Genomic DNA, 18,977 nt, shown 5'->3' on the forward strand with positions numbered 1-18,977 from the left:
ATTTAAGGGGATGTAAACTATTGCAAGTAATCGTATGATGTGTTTTCGGCACAGATCATCTGGACCCCCGTCTGCGCCTGGTGCCTGTATGCTAGGAAGCCCCAAATTCATGGTTTTTCTGCACCACCACAGCCTTTGAAATTTCTGTAAGCTTGCAGCTGGTAAATCTTGGAAGTGATCTAGAAGATGATGGTTTTGGTCAGGTTTTATGCTGGTAATAGATTTGGTTCCTGAATGCAGTAGTATTTTTTTTCCTCCCCCACCATAGCAAGAGAGATTAAAGACTAGTAAAAGTAGGATCAGAGATGGTGGGGGGGAAACAGTGACTTTTCCTATAAAGTTTACCGCTATTTATCACACATTTCCCCCTTAGTCGGTGCTGTTCAGAAGACACTCATTAATCACGTCTCCACATTAGGGATTCTCACGCTCAGGGACGGTGTATCAAATTCCTCGTGAAAGTGTGAGATGCAGATTTGAAAGGCACAGAAAACAGAATAAGCTGAGACGACTGAATAAGGGGTAGAAGGGACTTTTGTAATTCTTCAGAGGGAGGAGGGACAATGTGTTCGTTACAACTGTTGAAAAGAAAGTTATTTTTTTCTTTCTTTTACTGTCTTTCTTTTCTTTGTATATTTTATATTGCCTTTTATCTGCATAAAAACTCTTAATAAAAATTATATATATAAAAAAGGGAAAATAATATGAATCCCAAATCTAAACTTAGAAAGGCTGAAGTAGGGCTGGTAACAAAGAAGAAAGGAAAGGATGTTTAGGCATTCAATTAGATGGTCCATTTGGGAAGTTGCCCCAATTCTGCGTTCCTACGAAGCCTCTCACATCTTCATCCTAAAATCCTAGTGCTGTCATGAAGGCCGTGGATTCTAACCCTTGCTTAGTGCAAAAATCTCAATTAAAACATCCCTGGCAGATGGTTATGCTTGAAAACATCCAGCTAATCACCATCCTCATTCATTAGCTGTGCACCATTTCAATTTAAAGACGAAAAGGGGTAAAACTGTTCCTACTATGCCGGTGGGGTTCAGGCCTGGTGGAGAAAGCTGTAGGAACATCTCTGGATGGATTGGAAAGGTCCTGGCGAAGATGGTTAGATGGGGAAGACCTGTGATGGGGGAGACGTTTTTGATGGTGATCTGTGTTGAAATGTTCTCCCTTCCACATATCCCTCATTCGCCCACAGGCACAAACACGTGCAAACACACAGACGTTACAGTGTCAGTCCCATTGTTCTGGGGCATCTTAGCCAGCCAGCGTTAACTTACCTCCCCACATTCCTAATATTGGGGGGGGGGAGTTGGAAGTAAAAGGGGGACAATTATAACTGGGAGGTGACATCGAACAAATTCACCCCAACACAAAGCCCAGTGTGCCTTGCTTGGTTCTTAGTGTAGCATGTTGCGTGATCTCAGTTGTGGTTGATAAACCATGATTCGCAGAGTATTGGGTGAATCCAGTGGTGGTTTATTTGATAAACAAGGATTAAACCAATCAAGATTTGATGGGATACAGGCCCAGCCTGGGCTTCCTGTCCTATTGTTAGACCATTCTGGCTCAAAGCATTGGAGGGACTCCAATTGTGGGTAGGAGGCTGAGCTTCTGAGCGTATCTCCCCAAAATTGCTTGTCCAGGAAGCAAATCGCAGCTTAGCCCAGTGTGTGAACACAGCTTCCATGTGGATGTCTTGTAGTATTCGATGAACAAGGTTTCTATGAACCCTCTAAATACAGGGTCCATCTGGAAGTACAGTTAGTCCTCACTTAACAACCACAATTGGGCCTGGAATTTCGGTTGCCAAGCAAAGCGGTCATTAAGCGAATCTGACCCTATTTTACAACCTTTTTTGTGGTGACTGTTAACTGAATCACCATGGGTGTTAGGCGAACCACGTGGTCTTTACGCAAATCACACAGTTCCCCATTGATTTCGCTTGCCAGAAGCAGGCCGGGAAGGTAAAAAATGGCGATTGCATAACCACAGGATGCTGTGATGGTTGCCAGGCACCCAAATCATGATCATGTGACTGTGGGGATGCTGCAGCTGTCGTAAGTGTGAGGACCGGTCGTAAGTAGTTTTTTCCAGCACCGTCATAAGTCCGAGCCATCACTAAATGAATGGTTCTTAAGTGAGGACTACCTGTAGGAGGGAGTTGTAGAAGAACATGTGGTTGCCCACCATGAAAAATGAGAGGTACTTAATTCCAAGAGAAATCTTGCCCTGATTGTTCTTGCTGTTTGACCTCAAAGCTTTTACAGAACCCAGGAAGATGGGTTGACCGAAGAGGCTTCTGTGGATTGACTGAATCCCTGTCCTGATCCATTTTCCTCAGATTCAAAGGCCCAAACGCAGGATGAAATGGAAAAACGAGCTGGAATCAAAGTTCTAGGAGAAGCGGAGAGGCATTATCCTCAAGCTGTGTTTCCAAGTGGGGGCTGGCTTTCCAGCCCTCAGATCAGCATGAGGACGTGGCTGGGAAATAAAATTGTGTTCCTTTCTCATGTCAGAAATAATTACACATGAGTAGGAGATGGCTTGAGCTTGGTAGAAACCCCAGGCACTTCTCTGCCAGTTGTGCGACTATAGACAGCCGTGACAGGGTGCTGACACTTAAGATGGAGTACTTTGGTGGTGGTGGTTGACTCCTGGCCAGAATTATGAAGAGCCAGGATTCCTGTTCTCTGTCAAAGACGATGGTAGACTGTCTTAGATGCCCGGCTTCCTGTTTCTCCAAGACAAAAACAGATGATACTGGGTTTCTTGGCTGAAGTTTTTTACGTGGCCCAGCATGGCTTTCTATAACTTGTGCCTTTCTGTCAACCATCTGGAGTTGCTGGAAGTTGGGCAGCATATAAATATAATACATGATTATGGTGATGTGTAAACAGGTCACAGTCACCCAAGATGGATGCCATGCCTATGCTGGTCAGTGATAACCCAGATCCAGGGCTGCTGTTTATACCGAGGGCCGATCAAGTTCTGCCACATGGAACTGGTTCGCTTGGGGGTAGGATGAGACAGTAAAATCAACAGCCTGTGTCTCCATGTCCAGGCAAGGGAGCCCAGCCTTGGCACCCTTAGTGGGGCAGACCTTCTCAGGGTGTTTGTTAATACCTGTTGTACTTCTGCTTTTAATTGTTCCAAAATGTGACCCTTTCAGAAGGCAGGTCTTTGGGCAACAATATTCTGTGACTGTTGCAACGCCCACTGGCCTGGAGAGCAAAGATTGGAGAGCAGGTACAGAGAATATGTGACTTTCTAAGTCTTTTCCCAAAGCTGATAAGGAGGAAATCCTACATTTCCTTGTGAAGTAAAGCCATAACATAGCTTCATCTATCCTGGTTTGCCATACTGGCAAATCCAGCTTCTGTGTGTTCAAAACCTTTGGATCAAACCAAGAACAATCCCCAGAAGTGGCTGGGAATATTCAAGCAACCGGCCTGACCGATGCGATATTCGAAATAATTTGCGAAGGAAGAGACGCCTCTAGGTTGGTGCCCCTGACAACTGCTGCAGGCACCAAGAAAACCCTTAATGGCCGTTCTTGCTGCATTGCGTCCCCTTTATTTGCCAACTTCAAGCACCCGAAAGCCTTGCTGTTGTCACCCTAAGACCCAACTTGCCTCTGGGATTACAAGCAGTAAATAAAGGGTTAGAATACAACCCTGTTTTTCAGCATTGATTCATTCCAGTCAAGGCTGGCTGGGGAATTCTGGGAGTAGAAGTCCACACATTGTGAAGTTGCCAAGGTTGAGAAACACTGGGGTAGAGGAATAAGATGGAGTGGATCCATGCCTCCTGTCCTCCCAATCCTCTTTCTCCTGTTGCCTCTGGGGCACCTCAGTCTGGAGCATGGGCCTTTGCATTTTTCAGCTCCAGAGAGAGATAATTGCAACAATCTGACCCAATCAACAGGTGTGCAGATGGCGCCCTGCGCTAGCAGAAAACCTGATGCCCATCTTACCCAAGACGCAGATGCCATGCTGGCTTATGTAGGCATGCGTGTGGAGGCCAAGAGGCCATGGCACGTTCCCCTGGTTACAAGCAGCGTGGGAAGCTGCGTGCCCTTGCCTTTTTCATGTCTGCATCCTTTTCCTGGCTCCCACAATTTCCAGCTCCAAGGGATTACAATTAAAGATGTTTGCCTAATCAATTCTACCCAGTCTCCTTCTCCTTCCTTTCCCAGGATCCCATAATATATTTTGCTTCACATTTAAACAGCCTGCCTTCCTGCTTCTAAGGAGCTTGCTCCAGCAGCTTTAAACTCAACAGCTATAGACACACAACCAGTATAAAAGATTAGCTTTTGGGGAATATATAATATTGATGATTTGCTCTGCAGTGGGCCCATGCAACACTTCCAGAAGGTTGCATGACAGTCGATTTCCCTTGTTTTCAGCTGCACATTCCAATTTATTTGGTGCTGTGAATTTATCCCCTCCTGTATTGGATCGATTATCTCCTGGCTGTTCTGTTTTAACCTTTCTCGAAGACTGCCCTTTAACTCACTCGCTTGAGCAACTAGAGAGATTTGCTCAACAGGCAGCTTTAGATGCCGTGCTTCCTCCTCTGGAGTTGTGGCAAAACTCCCAGATCCAGCCTCTTTCACCAGCTGTAAACTCCAACAGAGCAGGAGTTCTCTCTAGGAGGCTGAAGAATGGCTGACGGATCGCATCCCCTGCCGTAAAGCTCCAAGCCCTACATCATTAGGATTCAAATTTGAAAAAGTATCAGACCATTCTGTGTGTCGAAAGAACAAAGGCAGTGGAATAAGGAATCAGACAAGCAGGTTTGACCGGCGGAGCCGATCACATCCTCAGACGACAAGGTGACGGTGAAGAATTTGAAAAGCAGAGGCTCAGCTCACCTCTGACAAGCCACCATCCGGGGTCTTTCAGCCCCTTCTAAGGCTAGCTAGCAAAAGTTAGCTAGCGAAGGTTAAGGGCACAGGCTTATGCCAGAATTTCAGCCCTTGGCGAGGTTGCGAAACGCATTCTTGGTCTGTTTCTCCAGGGCGAGAGAAGCAGAAGGACAGGACATCTGAAACGGCCCCCTGGCAAGTCCCATATTTTTCCCACCAGTTTGTGGGCCCTTATGCTGGAAAATAACCCAGCAGAATGATTGGGCTGAAGGAAGCCGGTCAGGGCAGTAATTAATTAATTTGTTTTCGGAGGGCTCGTAAACCAGTCAAAGCTGACGCCGAGTGGCGTACCTCCCTATCATCGTCTGTGAGATTAAAAATATAAAATCAACATTGCAACGTGTGGGCAACAGCCACCGTTTGTGGAAAAAGCAATATCTGGCGACAGATAGCGTGGGAATGGCATTACATGCGCGGTGGGGGTGTTGGTGAGATGTTAGCCTATTGTAAATCATCATTTCCGATTAGAGCTCCTGCCCCAGGGTAAGTCATGTTTTGCTTAACGGTGGAGGATTGAATTCAGCACCATGTCAGGATTCACCCGTCTCGTAAACCTGTTATCGATGCTTCGGGGATGACAGAGCTGATCTTTTGTCTAATCGTAAATTATCTGGACTGGCTGCAACCGGCAGTTGGGCGCTTCCTGTTAAGTCACCAGGACTGTGAAATCTTGAGAAAAGCGCCCTGTTTAAGTAGCCACAGCAGCCGGATCTGAACCTAACTTGATATGCTTAGTTTCTGCTGTGAGCAGGACTGGACATGTTGTGTTGTAGCTCGGCTTGGTTGGTCTACAACTGTAGATAAGCAAAGTAAGCCTAACCAGAGTTTATGGAATATATCAGTGTGTCGGGATTTGCATGTCTCCTGGCTTACAAGCCAGAAAGGCCAGATCCACTTGAGAAGAAACAAACCGGGCGGGGTGGTAGGAATTCTGGTGGGCAAGGTTAAGAAATGACGGTGGTGCCTGCCTGCCTGCCTGCCTTCTCTTTTTTCTCCCTCCTTCCCTCTTTCTATCTCCTTCCTTCTCTTTTTCTCCCTCTCCTCTCTCCATCTCCCTCTCTTTTCCTTCCTTCCTTCCTTCCCTTTATCTCCCTCTCCTCTCCTTTCCTCTCCTCATCTCCTACCCTCTCTTTTCCTTCCTTCCTTCCTTCCTTCCTTCCTTCCTTCCTTCCTTCCTTCCTTCCTTCCTTCCTTCCCTTTATCTCCCTCTCCTCTCCTTTCCTCTCCTCATCTCCCACCCTCTCTTTTCCTTCCTTCCTTCCTTCCTTCCTTCCTTCCTTCCTTCCTTCCTTCCTTCCTTCCTTCCCTTTATCTCCCTCTCCTCTCCTTTCCTCTCCTCATCTCCCACCCTCTCTTTTCCTTCCTTCCTTCCTTCTTTCCTTCCTTCCTTCCTTCCCTTTATCTTCCGCTCCTCTCCTTGTCTCCCTCCCTCTCTTTTCCTCCCTCCCTGTTTTATCTCCTCCCTCCCTCCCTCCCTCCCTCCCTTTCTTTTTCGGTTTCCCTTCTGTCCTTCCCTGGCCCAGCCGGCTCCAGGCACTCGGGCGCAGAGAGGCCGCCTGGAGGAGACCCAAAAGCAAAAGCGTCAGCGTCAAGTCTGCTCCGCCCGCTGGGCTCTGCTGCTGCTCTTGCTGGGTTATTTATTACCTCTCTCCTGCGCTGGCGGCGGCGCTGCAGTTCTGGGTCTGCTGCCAACAGCCGGGGCGGGCAGCGGGCAGGCAGCCGCGGCCCCACACAAGGGGGGATCCAGAGCGAGAAAGCCTGTCAACTCGGGCCTCTTCTCGCTCGTGAAGGGTTCCCGGATGGGCGTCTTCCTGTTTTCCGCAGCAAAGCTGCATCCTTGGTGCCCCCAGACTGTTCACTCAACCGGTTTCCCGGGGTCAGGAAGAAAGCATGCGGTCGCACACCTGCGCTGTGCTAACCTTGGTTAAGCTCGACCTTGGTTGCTTTGATTTTTGGTGGTGGAGCGTATTATGCTCTCTGGCGAGGTCAGTGAATTGGGCCCATACATTTTCTGAACTCAGCTCTCTTTCCACCAGAGAAAGCTTGCCAGCCTTATCTTCTTTTCTTCCTGCCAGGCAGGCATTCAACAGGCAGAGAGAGGGAAAGAGAGAGAGTGAACGCTGCCCCAGTTGGATTTTTACTTGTGCTGCTCAAGGGCTAAGAATGTTCTATCTAGAGAAAGATGTAAGGTCAGTGAAGGAGTTTTCCTGTTTTCCTTCCTTCCGTGACTCGATCAGCAGACAGGCATTCAACTGATAAAGCTTGTCTTCTGGGGGTGGGGGGAAAGGCAGAAGAAAGGATGCCTGGGTGAGATTTCTGCTTGTCTTCTCCTGAAAAGGCCCGGGTTACTGGCTGTCAGCCTGAAGCCAAGCTGCACCTATTCTGGGAAGATGCAACCTGTAGTATTCCTGAAAGGGTAGAGCATCCGAAAGTTGTGCTGGCTGGGGAATTCTGGGAGCTGAGGCCCCCCCATCTTAAAGTTGCCAAGTTTGAAAAACACTGCAGTAGTGAAATATTCTCCTGGATGGGAAAGGAATCAGGAAAACTATCACAGTGCAACTGGGCAACATGAGAACAGAAGCTGTTTTACTTGACCAGCGCAAGGCCCAGCCAACCTCTCGGCCTTTTTTTATTGTTTATTTTTCTGTTTTGACAATGGCCGAAAGGGAAATGCAGATGCCCTGGGTAAAGATGCTTGTCTTCTGTTCTGGCCTCTCTCTCTGCCCTATTTCAAAGCACAGAAACCTTGAAAACAGGTCAAACAGTGGTGCCAGAAAGCTCCCAAATGCAGGGCTGCAACTAAGGGGTGGGCAAGCGGGGCATGTGCCCCGGGAGCCACACTGGGGGTGTGTGCCAAAATGAGCACTAAATGTCCTCAGCTTGTGCCTTGACGCCTCCTTGCTTCCTTGGCCACCATCGTCGGGGCAGATTAAGGACGAGCCAGTCCGGCCCGCTTGGGTTTTATGCCCTCGCCTGATTGCCACAGGCGAGCCACGCACCGAAGTACGTATTGATTTGTTTGTTTCTTTATTTATTTATCCACTGGATTTCCGCTCTGCCTTTCCTGTGGGGCAGACTGGGCTGATCCCAAATCCTCGGGTGAGCTTCCAGGGTTGAAGGTGGATTTGAACTCGGTCTCCATGGCACCTTATCTGGGAGGTGCCAGTGGCCTGAGCAATGAATAGGAGTAGCATCTGATGAGGAATAATTCAGTTTCAACCAAGGATTAGAAGGTATTGCTAGTGGCAGAGCCCTGCCAGCCTCTTGCAGTTGACCCGTTCCTTGCTGGACTTGAAATTGGTGGAAAATGAAGCCTTTGGCTCTTCATTCCCCACCTACTCCTCTTTTTTCCTTCAACGTGCTGGGTGGGATGGGACTAGACGTAAATATCCTTCTCCCTTTCGGCGAGCCATATTTCTTTTCCACTCGCTGCTCTCCTCTGTCTGCAGGCCCACTAATGTCTCTGCAACTCCCAAAGACGTTTATTTTCGCATCCGCTCTCGGCTCTAATGCGTCCCAAAAGGACTCCGTTCCTTGTTAATTACATTGGGAGAATCCATTCCAGCTGCCTGCGGGTTGCATCGGGATGTGGTGGGCAGGTGGGTGTGAAGTGGAAAGGGGCGGGGGGAGAAAAAAAATAACAGGCTGAGAGGGCATGGGGAGGGCTGTGCAACGTCCCCCCCTCTGGCTTCAGAAGAAAATAATTCCTTGTGTGTTTGGAGCATCCCCCACTGTGGTCCAGGTATGTGTTGTGGTTGCAAAGGGGACAGTGGGTGAGATAGTCCGAGATCTGCAAAGCCCAGAGTCCAGCCTCTCTTTACACCTTGGCCCACGTTCAGCCGCTCACAGCTTTGTGAGGAGTGGGCATGGCTCCTGGCTGTTCTGCAGATGGGAAGATCGGAAGAAAGAGTCTTTGGATGGGTGTGGGACCAAGGGGTGAAATTCGAACCCGCTCGGCTTGGGTTTTGCCTACCTTCGCTGACCACAGTTGGTGGCTCCTCTCTTTTTCAGGTTTTAAAATTGTGCTCTGTTAATCCTTTCGAGCCTTACTTCTAGAAAAGGGGAGGTATGACAGAGGAATTGTATTATGCACAGCCATCTTCCACGCCAGTTGCATTGGGTACATCGCTTAGCAGATTCTCCTTCCAAGGGATTGATCGGGTGGTGGTGCGTTTTAGAGACAAGGAGTCTTGCTGATCGAGGAGATGCCATTCCTCGGTGCTCTTTTTAAAAATTAATGCCCGCGGTCTTGGATTCATGGAAGCTTAGGGGAGTTTGAGCAAAATTAGCAGCCGTTTGGAGAAAGGATTCAGTGGTAAAGCAGTTCCTGAGCACTTATTTCTTTATTTCTGGCCTAGGTCCATCTATCTCCTGAGGCCTGTGTTAAAAAAAGTTCAGATAGCAGGGCATCACAACACAACATTGCCAGTTGGAACAGTGTGGAACAAATCAAAACTGTGGAACAAGTTGTGTGGACTTCAGGTCGCAGAATTTGTGCTCCCAGAAAGTTGTTCTGGCTGGGGAATTCTGGGAGCTGAAGTCCACACATCTTAAAGTTGCTGAGGCTGGGAAACACTGCCCTATTGTCCAGCGAAGTGGATGCAGTAGGCTGCCTTAAATTCCCGACTTTTGTTCAGCCTTCCCTCCCCGGCACCAAGTTTTTAAAACCGTTGCGGAGTTTGCTGCTGTGGAGCATAATAGCACTTAACCCTGATGAACTTGAAGCAAAAGCAGAATTTGAAATCTCATTAGCATGGGCTTTCATGCTTTCATTGCCTTTGGCCAGGAAGGAAAAGTTTTTAAAAAAAAAAGCTTGTGGATATCTGGAATGATCCATGTTGACAGACGCTGTTTAAAAGTGGGGAATATGCTGAGCTGAGCTGCGGGGAGATCGCTGTGTGTTTTGACTCACACAGAGGCGTTTCACCCAATCCGTGAAAGAACTTCTGCACAGTTTGCTACCCTTGGTTAAGATGAACCTTGTTTGCTCTCCTTTTTATGGCGGTTGTGCGAACCCAGCTTCTAATTGGTTTATGTCTTGCGCACTCCTAGAAGATGGGTTCATTCGGTAACAAAATGGAGCATGTTGTGTGAATGCAGCATATGGGTATGACATCACGCTTGCTAGAATCGCTCAGTTTTGCACATTGCAACTGGAGTGTAAACCCAGAATAGTTTAAAAAAACAAACACAAATCCTCCTCAAAACGGGAACAAAATAAATTGCCCAGGCTTACCCATAGACAGGATGTGGGCATTTTGCATCCCTTCCCTGCCCCATTACCCCTCCTCAAAACATTAGCCATCCCACCCCTCCTAACCTTTCTCATAACTCTCGCACAGGTAGTCCTCACTTAACGACTGTCCTATTTAGCGACTGTTTGAAGCTATGGTGCTGAAAAAGTGACTTTACGACCGGTCCTCGCATTTACAACCGTCGCAGCATCCCCGCGGGCACATGATTGCCATTTTGTGCTTCACAGCCGGCTTCTGACAAGCAGAGTCAATGGAGAAGCTGGCAGTAAAACCGCAAGTTGTGGTCACATTACGTCTCACTTAATGACTGCATCACTTAGTGATGGTCCCGATTGTGGTCGTTAAGTGAGGACTACCTGTACTTGCCTTGCTAGGAATACGGCATCCTGTTCTATTCTGTTGCGGTAGCCATACAATACAATTTAGGTGCTGATGATCTCTCTCTCCAGATGTGGGGCCTGAATATTTATGGGTTCACCTTTCTCCATATATGTCTCTACTTGTCCGATAAGTACCGCAGGGCTGGCCTTCCAACATGGTTCTTTGAACCTCAAGGGAAGCTGGCCAAACTTACTTGACGTGGGTGATTCAGGGAAAATCCGGCTGGAATTCTCGAATCCGTTTGGAAAATCAGTTGGTGTGGATTCAACAACTGGATTTGGCAATTCGGAAAGCTGATTTGCTTTGGCGACTCAGTTGCATGGTCTTCGAATCCAGTCTCTTGGTGGACTTTTCACACACCCCTTGCCCTTCCTGAATTCTTCGACACGTGCATGGAAAAGAAAATGCTTCGGTATCCACAGGTGGATTTCCTGACCACCGTTACTCCACCTTCTCTGATGCAACCCCCAGAATGTAGTTTCTTTGCACAAGGAGGCAAACTGGGCCACGGGGAGGTTGTGGAATTCCAGTGCCAAGTGTCAACATTCCGGCTTTGAAGTCAGTTTGACCCCGGTGCAAGCGGTGGGGACAGCTGGCCGGCTGGGGAACGCCTGTCAGCAATCTGGTGGAACGGCTGCAGATCAAAAGAAAGTCGATCTGGAGTTGCCCCTTTCTATTTTATCAAGCAGGTGGCTTGGTGCCTGAAGCAAGGTGAATTTTTTTTTTTTGTCCTACAGTGGTGCTATTGAGTGTCACCATAGAGATGATGAATATGGTCATAACTGGAATTATCAAGGTGGCTAAGGAAGTTGCTGCCATCAAGAGGTAAAAAGGGTCATGTTTTAAGGAAGGAGAATAACATGGAGAGGTGTCGTGTACTTCGGAAGAGATAAAATATCACACAGCAGCGCTTCCAAGCTTCTGGCCTTTGGGGGATACATGTCATTCCCCAGCCTGGTGGGGATGTTTTTCAAATGATCAACTTTGGAATTGCCCATTGCAGAGAAGTATTTTTAAAGGGCATGTGTGCAGATAAATCTTGATCCAGTGTGATCTTTTAAACCCATTTGGGAAGTGTGTTAGTGCCTGCCGAACTGCCCTCGGATCTGTGAACCTGATCCTAATTTTTCTGAGTTGATTCATAGGCACCCCGTTTGAATCCACCGATTCAACTCCTTGATTTGAAGATTCGATCCAGTGGGGCTGCGTGACCCAACTGCCTTCAAATTAGAGCTTTGAATCAAATATTCACACAGCCCTGTTGCTTAGTTGGTCACCAAATAAAACCTCTTTAGAACAGTAAAAAAAAAAATAACCAAGGATTTGTAATCTAGTGTAGTAAAGTTGCATGGCTTTTGAGAAAAGAAAATGAGTATACGCTTATTTCAGTTTTGGATTGAACTCCGTGGTGGGTTCGATTACAATTCTCATTGTCCCCAGCTCACATGGCCAAACACATCAGAATGGTACATGCTTAGGGAAGATGGAGGCAAGGCCAAGATGGTGGGGTTGTCTTCAAGGACAGCACCATGTATAAAGAATAGCAGTAGTCTAGATAGGATGTTGGAGAAATGGGATTGGACTATTTTGGTTCAGAAGAGGCAAGCGAGAGGGTCCCAGTGCCCTGTAAACATGATTGCAAACTCTTCCCTCAATTCAACCCCTGAGCTTTAAGGACAGAGTTTTGGCTGGACTGACTCCTGACATCCCAAGGTCACCTGTGGACATTTATTTATATTGACTTTTATGGCTGCCCATCTCAGTCCTGTGACTTTGGGCAGCTAATAAGAATTAAAATACAGTATAAATGCACGTACGTTAAAAAGTTTAAAAAATAAAACACCATTCCCGACCAGTTCCAGATAGTCCTCGTTTAGCGACCACAATCGGGACCAGCAATTTGGTCATTAAGCAAAGTGGTCACTAAGTGAAACCACAACTGAGCTTATGATTTTGCTTCAGCTTTTCTTTGCTTTACAGACCTGCAAAGGTCGTAAATGCGAGGCCTGGTCACAAAGTTACTTTTTCATCACCATTGTAACTGTGAACGGTCACTAAACAAGGACTACCTGTAATCCAGTCGCTCCTGAACACATCATTCACCAAAACCTCAGTTACCTTACTTTTCACAGGCCCTGAAACCTGTGAAAACAGCTAAGGTCTTAGGTTCTTATAATCCGCTGATACAAGGACTGAGTTAGTTGGATCAAATTCTCTCATGATAAGACGGCATTCTACAAGTTTAATCAACAACAGCAATAACAATAATTTCTTATCCCAGATGTCAGTTCATCTCTTGCCAGGCATTCTTGTGCTTGATCAAAGGCAGAAGTGCTGAGAAAAAAAATCCCAACTGAGGTTTTTTTAAAAAAGCTATTTTAGATGGGATGCCCCTTTGACCTGGCTGGAGCGTGGCTCTTTCGCCAGTGTGCCTACATTTTGACTGATGGGCTGGCTTGCCTTGGTGCAGCCAAGACTTACGTCTTCCAGACGCTTCCTCTAGTCTGCTGCACAGTCCCACCACATTGCTGCTTGCACGTGGGTGTGATTTGCTACGGCGGGCCTGTCATCGGAGACTTATGCTTTGCTATTGATGAATTGCAGGCGTGTCTGTCTGCGAAACGGCCCTGCGGGAAGCCGGGATGGCTAGTCAGAAGGGACAAGCGAAGCAAACAGCAAATATGGAACTGGTCCAGGTCACAGGCATTCCTAAGGGGTGTGTGTGTTCCTGAGGGGTGTGTGTGTCTCCCTCACTAGCTTTTTTCTCATACCCATCTTCTAATTTATCGATGGATACGGTTCCTGTGCGGTGGTAGCCTTCTTCTTTTTTTTTGCAGAGGTTGCTCCTGTCAAACATTCCCACGCACCGCCAGTCATTTTGCATGCTTCCCAGAAGCACGAACAGAGCTTGGAAAATAAAAGAAGCAAAACAAAACACCAATCCAGAATGGTCGTGTTTTAGGTGTGGTCTGTCGGCTGTGGTGCTATAAAAGTGCACGGCCACGTTATCCCTGGAGTGTTTATCGCACCCGTTTCACAAAAAATGTCTCCGGCGCTGTGGAATGGTTGGAAAATGAAGTCACAAATTGGCTGTTTTTAGCACAAAGCACCCCACGCCCGTTTTCTAATTCTGGTAAAAGCAGGGTGGGGGGGGGGAAACTATAAATACGGATTTACAAAGTTACGGCTTTGAATATTGCACATTGTTGCCCAGGCAGGGTATAAATTAAAGAAATAAAGTTTCCCTTCTGAAATGCTGCAGAATAACCCTGTCTCCTGCTTGGTTATGCTTTTAAAACGTTTCGCACGATCTCCGTTGTCCTTACGACAGTTCAGAATTAGGCCTGTGTTATATTTCTCATCACTCTGAGGCTGTTGGTGCTGAAGACAAAAATGCATTTACTGGAATTCTTCACTAAAGAGAATGAATATCTGCAGGTTCCAAGTCATGCGCACTGGGAAACTGGAGTTTAGAAGTAAATAGGTTGGACAGCTCGCTCTTTTTCTCAAGGAGGAAAAGCCAAAATACTTCCACTTCCTTATTTTAAAGAACGAATAAATTAAACGCACTGTTCCTGCTCTGGCTCAGCTGCTTCAGCATTCAGTGGGTGAGGGCATGAATTTCCCTCTCTGTGATTTGGACATCCCCTGGTCTGGTAGACTTCTGAGGTTGGAAAACCAGGAGGTGCTTTGGGAAGTCTCTAGCTGGACTTCGTACAAAACCTTCCTTAATCAAAGAATCAGAGAGAGAGATACATCAAGCTGTTTGTCTTTCGTTATTAATCATTAAATATATATCCTGCCTGTGATGGAATGTCTAGCAGACCCTAGCATCATGGAGAAGGGAGCTTGACTGCTATTGATTGATTGATTATGTGCCATCAGATCGTTGTCGATCCTTAGTGACCACATAGGTTTTCTCCATGATGATCTGTCCCAACCTGGTCTTTCCAACGTTGCACCCATCACCCCTTCAACTGAGTCCATCCACCTTCTGCTGCTGGTCCTCTTCTCCTCTTTCCTTCCACCTTTCCCAGCATTATGGACTTCCCCAGAAAGCTAGATCTTTGCATCATGTGTCCAAGTAGGATAATTTGAGCCTGGCCCTTTGGGCCTCAAGTGAGAACTCTGGGTTGGTTTGTTTGATGACCCATTGGTTTGTTTTCTTGGCTGTCCATGGTCTTCTCAGGAGTCTTCCCCAACACCAAACTTCAGAAGCGTCAATACTCTTCCCATCTTGCTTCTTCAGAGTCCAACTTTCACTTGGGCCACAGGGAATACCGTGGCTTGATGATTCTGATCTTTCTAGGTAGAGACACATCACGGCATTTGAATCTCTCTTCCAAGACCTTCATAGCTAGTCTGCAGTGAATTTCTTGACAGTTTGTTCCTTTACTGTTGATGGTTGATCCTAAAAGGCAGAAGATATCCACCACTTTGACACCAGACTTCTGAGTCCAAGGAAGGAAGCATGAGAAAGATAGCTTAATTATGCTAGGTATAAGTTGATCTGGAGAACTGCTTTGATAGGGCTTCATGAGTCTGTTACAGTATCCTACTAGCAATAAAGATCTTTCCAGAAATCCAAATGGTTCATGTATTCCTGAGTTTGGCTGGCTCAAAGGCCTTGACAGTGCCTTTCCACCAGGACCTCAAGGGGGCATACATGATGCTGCTATTTCCAATTTCCCCCCACAACAACCATCCTACACCCAGGGCTGAAGGCAGACTTGATTCTGCACTTCCCTGCTTGGGTCCAACACATTTGTCATTATGTTCTACTTCTGTTGTTCACTCTTTTTGGCTTATAACAATATTGGAGAGCTGTTTGGTGTAGTGGTTAAAGCATCAGGCTAGAAGCTGGGAGACGGTGAGTTCTACTCCCGCCTTGGGCAGAAAGCCAGCTGGGTGACCTTGGGCCAGTCACTCTCCCTCAGCCCTAGGAAAGAGGCAATGCCAAACCACTTCTGAAAAACCTTGCCAAGAAAACTGCAGGAACTTGTCCAGTCTCCAAGAATCAGACATGATTGAATGGATTTTTAAAAAAAAATTGGAGCCAGGGATTTGATTGGAAGGCGATTGGATCAAAACTCCAAATTGAACCCACTTTTGGAATAGAACAGGGACACCTCTGTTTCAGTTTAAGTAACTCGTTCTGTGTCAGTACCGAAAAAGGAATGCCTCCCTGTTCCTGAAATGGTATGTGGGAAAGACCTTGGGAGGCTGGGCCAAGAGACGCTGCCAAGGGAACAGTCAGATAAGAGACAGCATAGCCCGCAGCTGGATAGCGGGCAGGGAAAGTGACTCAGAAGGGACCCTCCCTAGTTTCTTGGGCTGTAAAGGCGATGGGGGGGGGAATTGTACTTTCAGACTTGCAATTCTGTTAATGTGGCTTTACAATAAAGTAGAATTAGCTCATCTGGTTGAGATTCCTATCTGGTTTACCCCACGCGGCCAGCAGTTCCCATGACTCATGCTGTCCCTGTGCACGAAACTGCTTTTTCAAAACCCAAATGTTTGATGCTTCAGGTTAGAACATTAGAATCGGATGGGATTGCTATTCCGAAGCAATTTAAGCCATCAAATGCGATCAACTTCCTGAAACCTGATTTGACACTAGCGGTCATAAGTGTGAGGACCGGGCCTAATTTTTTGTTGTTGTTTTGTTTTGTGGTCTTCACAGCTCCTTCTGACCGGATTGGAGTTTTGTTTGATTAAAGCACCGCATTGTATGGTTGCTGTGGCAACAGTTTAGCTCAATTAATCCCTTGCCTGGGGAATAACATGAAAAGCAAGAAAGGGATAGGGGGAGAAGAGGGGAATAAACAACCGACAGAACTCCTGAGCGTGTCGGACCATCGAGGATCCCCCCCAAATCCTGTTGAGTAGAAGTTTCTTGCTTTTGGTGGTTCTTTTTTGAGAAGCTGGTGGAGAAGGTTCACTGTTAGGATTAAGGTGAGCTTTTTCCGGCTCTGCTTGGAAAAAGGGAAGAAAGATCCCTCCTTGTTTGGACCCGCCCCCCCCCACCCCACCAAAGGCCTCCCTCCCTTTCGCCGGCTGTCAAAGTGTCTCCTCTAATGAAGCAATCTGGCTGTAGGCAAGTCTGATCTCTCACGCAGAGTGGGACGCCAGCGGTGCCTGCCCAGTGCCTTGAATCTCAAGCTTCACGTTTCTGCATCTGGCGCTCTCCACTGCCCAGAACAAAAGGTTTAGGAAAAGTGGATGCCTTCAGATGCCTCCCTGGAACTTGTGGGCACAGTTAGAAGCGGAAGTGGGAAACTGCCAGCATCCAGTGCTGGTACATCAATCATTTATTACTATCAGGCAGTGTTTCTCAACCTCGGCCGCTTTAAGAGGTGTGGACGTCAACTCCCAGAATTCCCCAGCCAGCCGTGCTGGCTGGGGAATTCTGGGAGTTGACGTCCACACCTCTTAAAGCGGCCGAGGTTGAGAAACACTGCTGTAAGAGTTTGTTTTTTCAGATGTTGAGAAACCTTTCACAGACCCAGAGAACGGAAACTTGGAATTAAATCTTTGGATTCACACAGCAGCCTAAAACCCGTCAGTGGGCTGTGAATTGGGCTGCATCCAATTCCTGTGGATCCCAAGATGCAAATCCCTTAGGAAAATGGATCCGGGCAGCATCCGGATCAGCTCAGTTTGGATTTCCAAAAAGAGGTGAAAGAAGCTGTTTCAGGACACGAAGTAGAAGCCATCAGTTGGGGAGCATCCCTTTCAACCTGACAATCCGAGGGGATTTTCTGAGTCAGAGGATTTTGAAGAATGCGTCCTGGATTCGCTGTGGTATCCGGCATTCGGAGTCGAGTGTTGGAACAGAAGCAAGACAGACCTTTGAAAAACTGGTTTTGCAACACTTCTTTCTTAGTGGCAGAGAGAGAGTTTCCGCCTTCACTGTGCAGACACAATTCCTTTCTTGCATGTTGGGTTGGACTCGTCGCCAAATAACGTCTACGTACTTCAGAGGGGCGGAAAAAGCTTTTTTTGATGCAGGGATCTGCCAAGGACCCACCTCCCTTCTTTTAACTAGCACGTTTTGGCAAGCCACCCTGGGATGTGTATGGATGTCAGATGTTAAGTCGTACCCTCAAACCTTTTAATGGAGTGCACAAGCTGACAATTAAAATATATATCACCAAACACCCTGCCCCCCCCCCCCCGTGGTTATGAGCCCCAAGCTAAAATCAGCCCCTTCCCTCTTCAGTGGAGATTTAGTCCCCAGGGAAAGGTGTGGATGTTCGTTTTCTTTTCACTGACTTGTTATTGTTGATAATTTATCTGGCTCCTTTTTATGTCAGAACATCTGGACTGGATCAGCTGCAGATCAGGGGATGCAGTGACCCGTACCAGATGTTTTAGGACAAGGTTGCTGTAGAGCAATCTGACCTGTCTTTTAGAAGCCATGTAACACAGATGATCAGTGTTACATGAAATAGAGATTCTAGACATTAAAACTTTTCTTTGGGGTCTGCAGGTAGGGCGTGAGAACTAGAAACAAGCTTGTGTTTCCTACAGCAGGCTACAGGTAGTCGTCGCTTAGCAACTACCTGGTACAGCGACCGTTCACATTTACGACGGTGATGAAAAAGTAAGGTTGCCACCGATCCTTGCCTTTACGGCCTTCGCAGGTCTGTAAACCAAAGGAGAGCTGAAATAAGATCATAAGCACAACCATGGTTTGATTTAGTGACTGCTTCGCTTAACGACCAGTTGCTGGTCCCAGTCGTGGTCACTAAACCTTTCAATGTGAGGTAAGTATAAATAGTGGTTTCAATTTGTTTGCAGTATTTTGTTTCTGTTTGACTGTTGGCTGTCTCGAAGGCAGGCATGAAGGTGGGATATAAACTTCAAAAATGTAATTTGCATTACCAGCATTGACTGAACAAGTCATAATTCAGCACTTCCATGTAACGCATTACACCGTAAACCATGATTTGCAAAGCCCTTGGCAGTTCAGTTCCATAGAGGGTGTCTTGAAACAGACTTCTGCAGGTTGGGGAGGAAGGTTCAGGGGCTCAACACTGCCCAGAAGTCACATTTTTGGGGCTTCCGTCTTGACAAGGAGAGGGATTTTGTTTTTCAGATGCCCAATGAGACTTGAGCTGCGTTGTCGGCCAGCAGACTCCTGGACCAAGGCTTAGGGACACCGACCCAGAGGGAGCAGGTAAGAGCATTTCCTCTGAGCTTTGCTCCAGGCTAGAGAGTGACCGTGATTATGCTGGTTGACACTTCCCCCACCCCACCCCGTCCCAAAACCCCCACCTTCCATTCCACCCTCCCACTCTCCCTCCCTGTTCAGCGGGCCAGGGTTGGGTAAGGAAGGCGCGTTGGGATGGAGCCTCGCGCTTTGGAAGGGAGCTTCCGAGTACGGCACTCTCACGTTTACC

Source organism: Candoia aspera, chromosome 18 (genome assembly GCF_035149785.1).
Source record: "Candoia aspera isolate rCanAsp1 chromosome 18, rCanAsp1.hap2, whole genome shotgun sequence".
NCBI lineage: Eukaryota > Metazoa > Chordata > Lepidosauria > Squamata > Boidae > Candoia > Candoia aspera.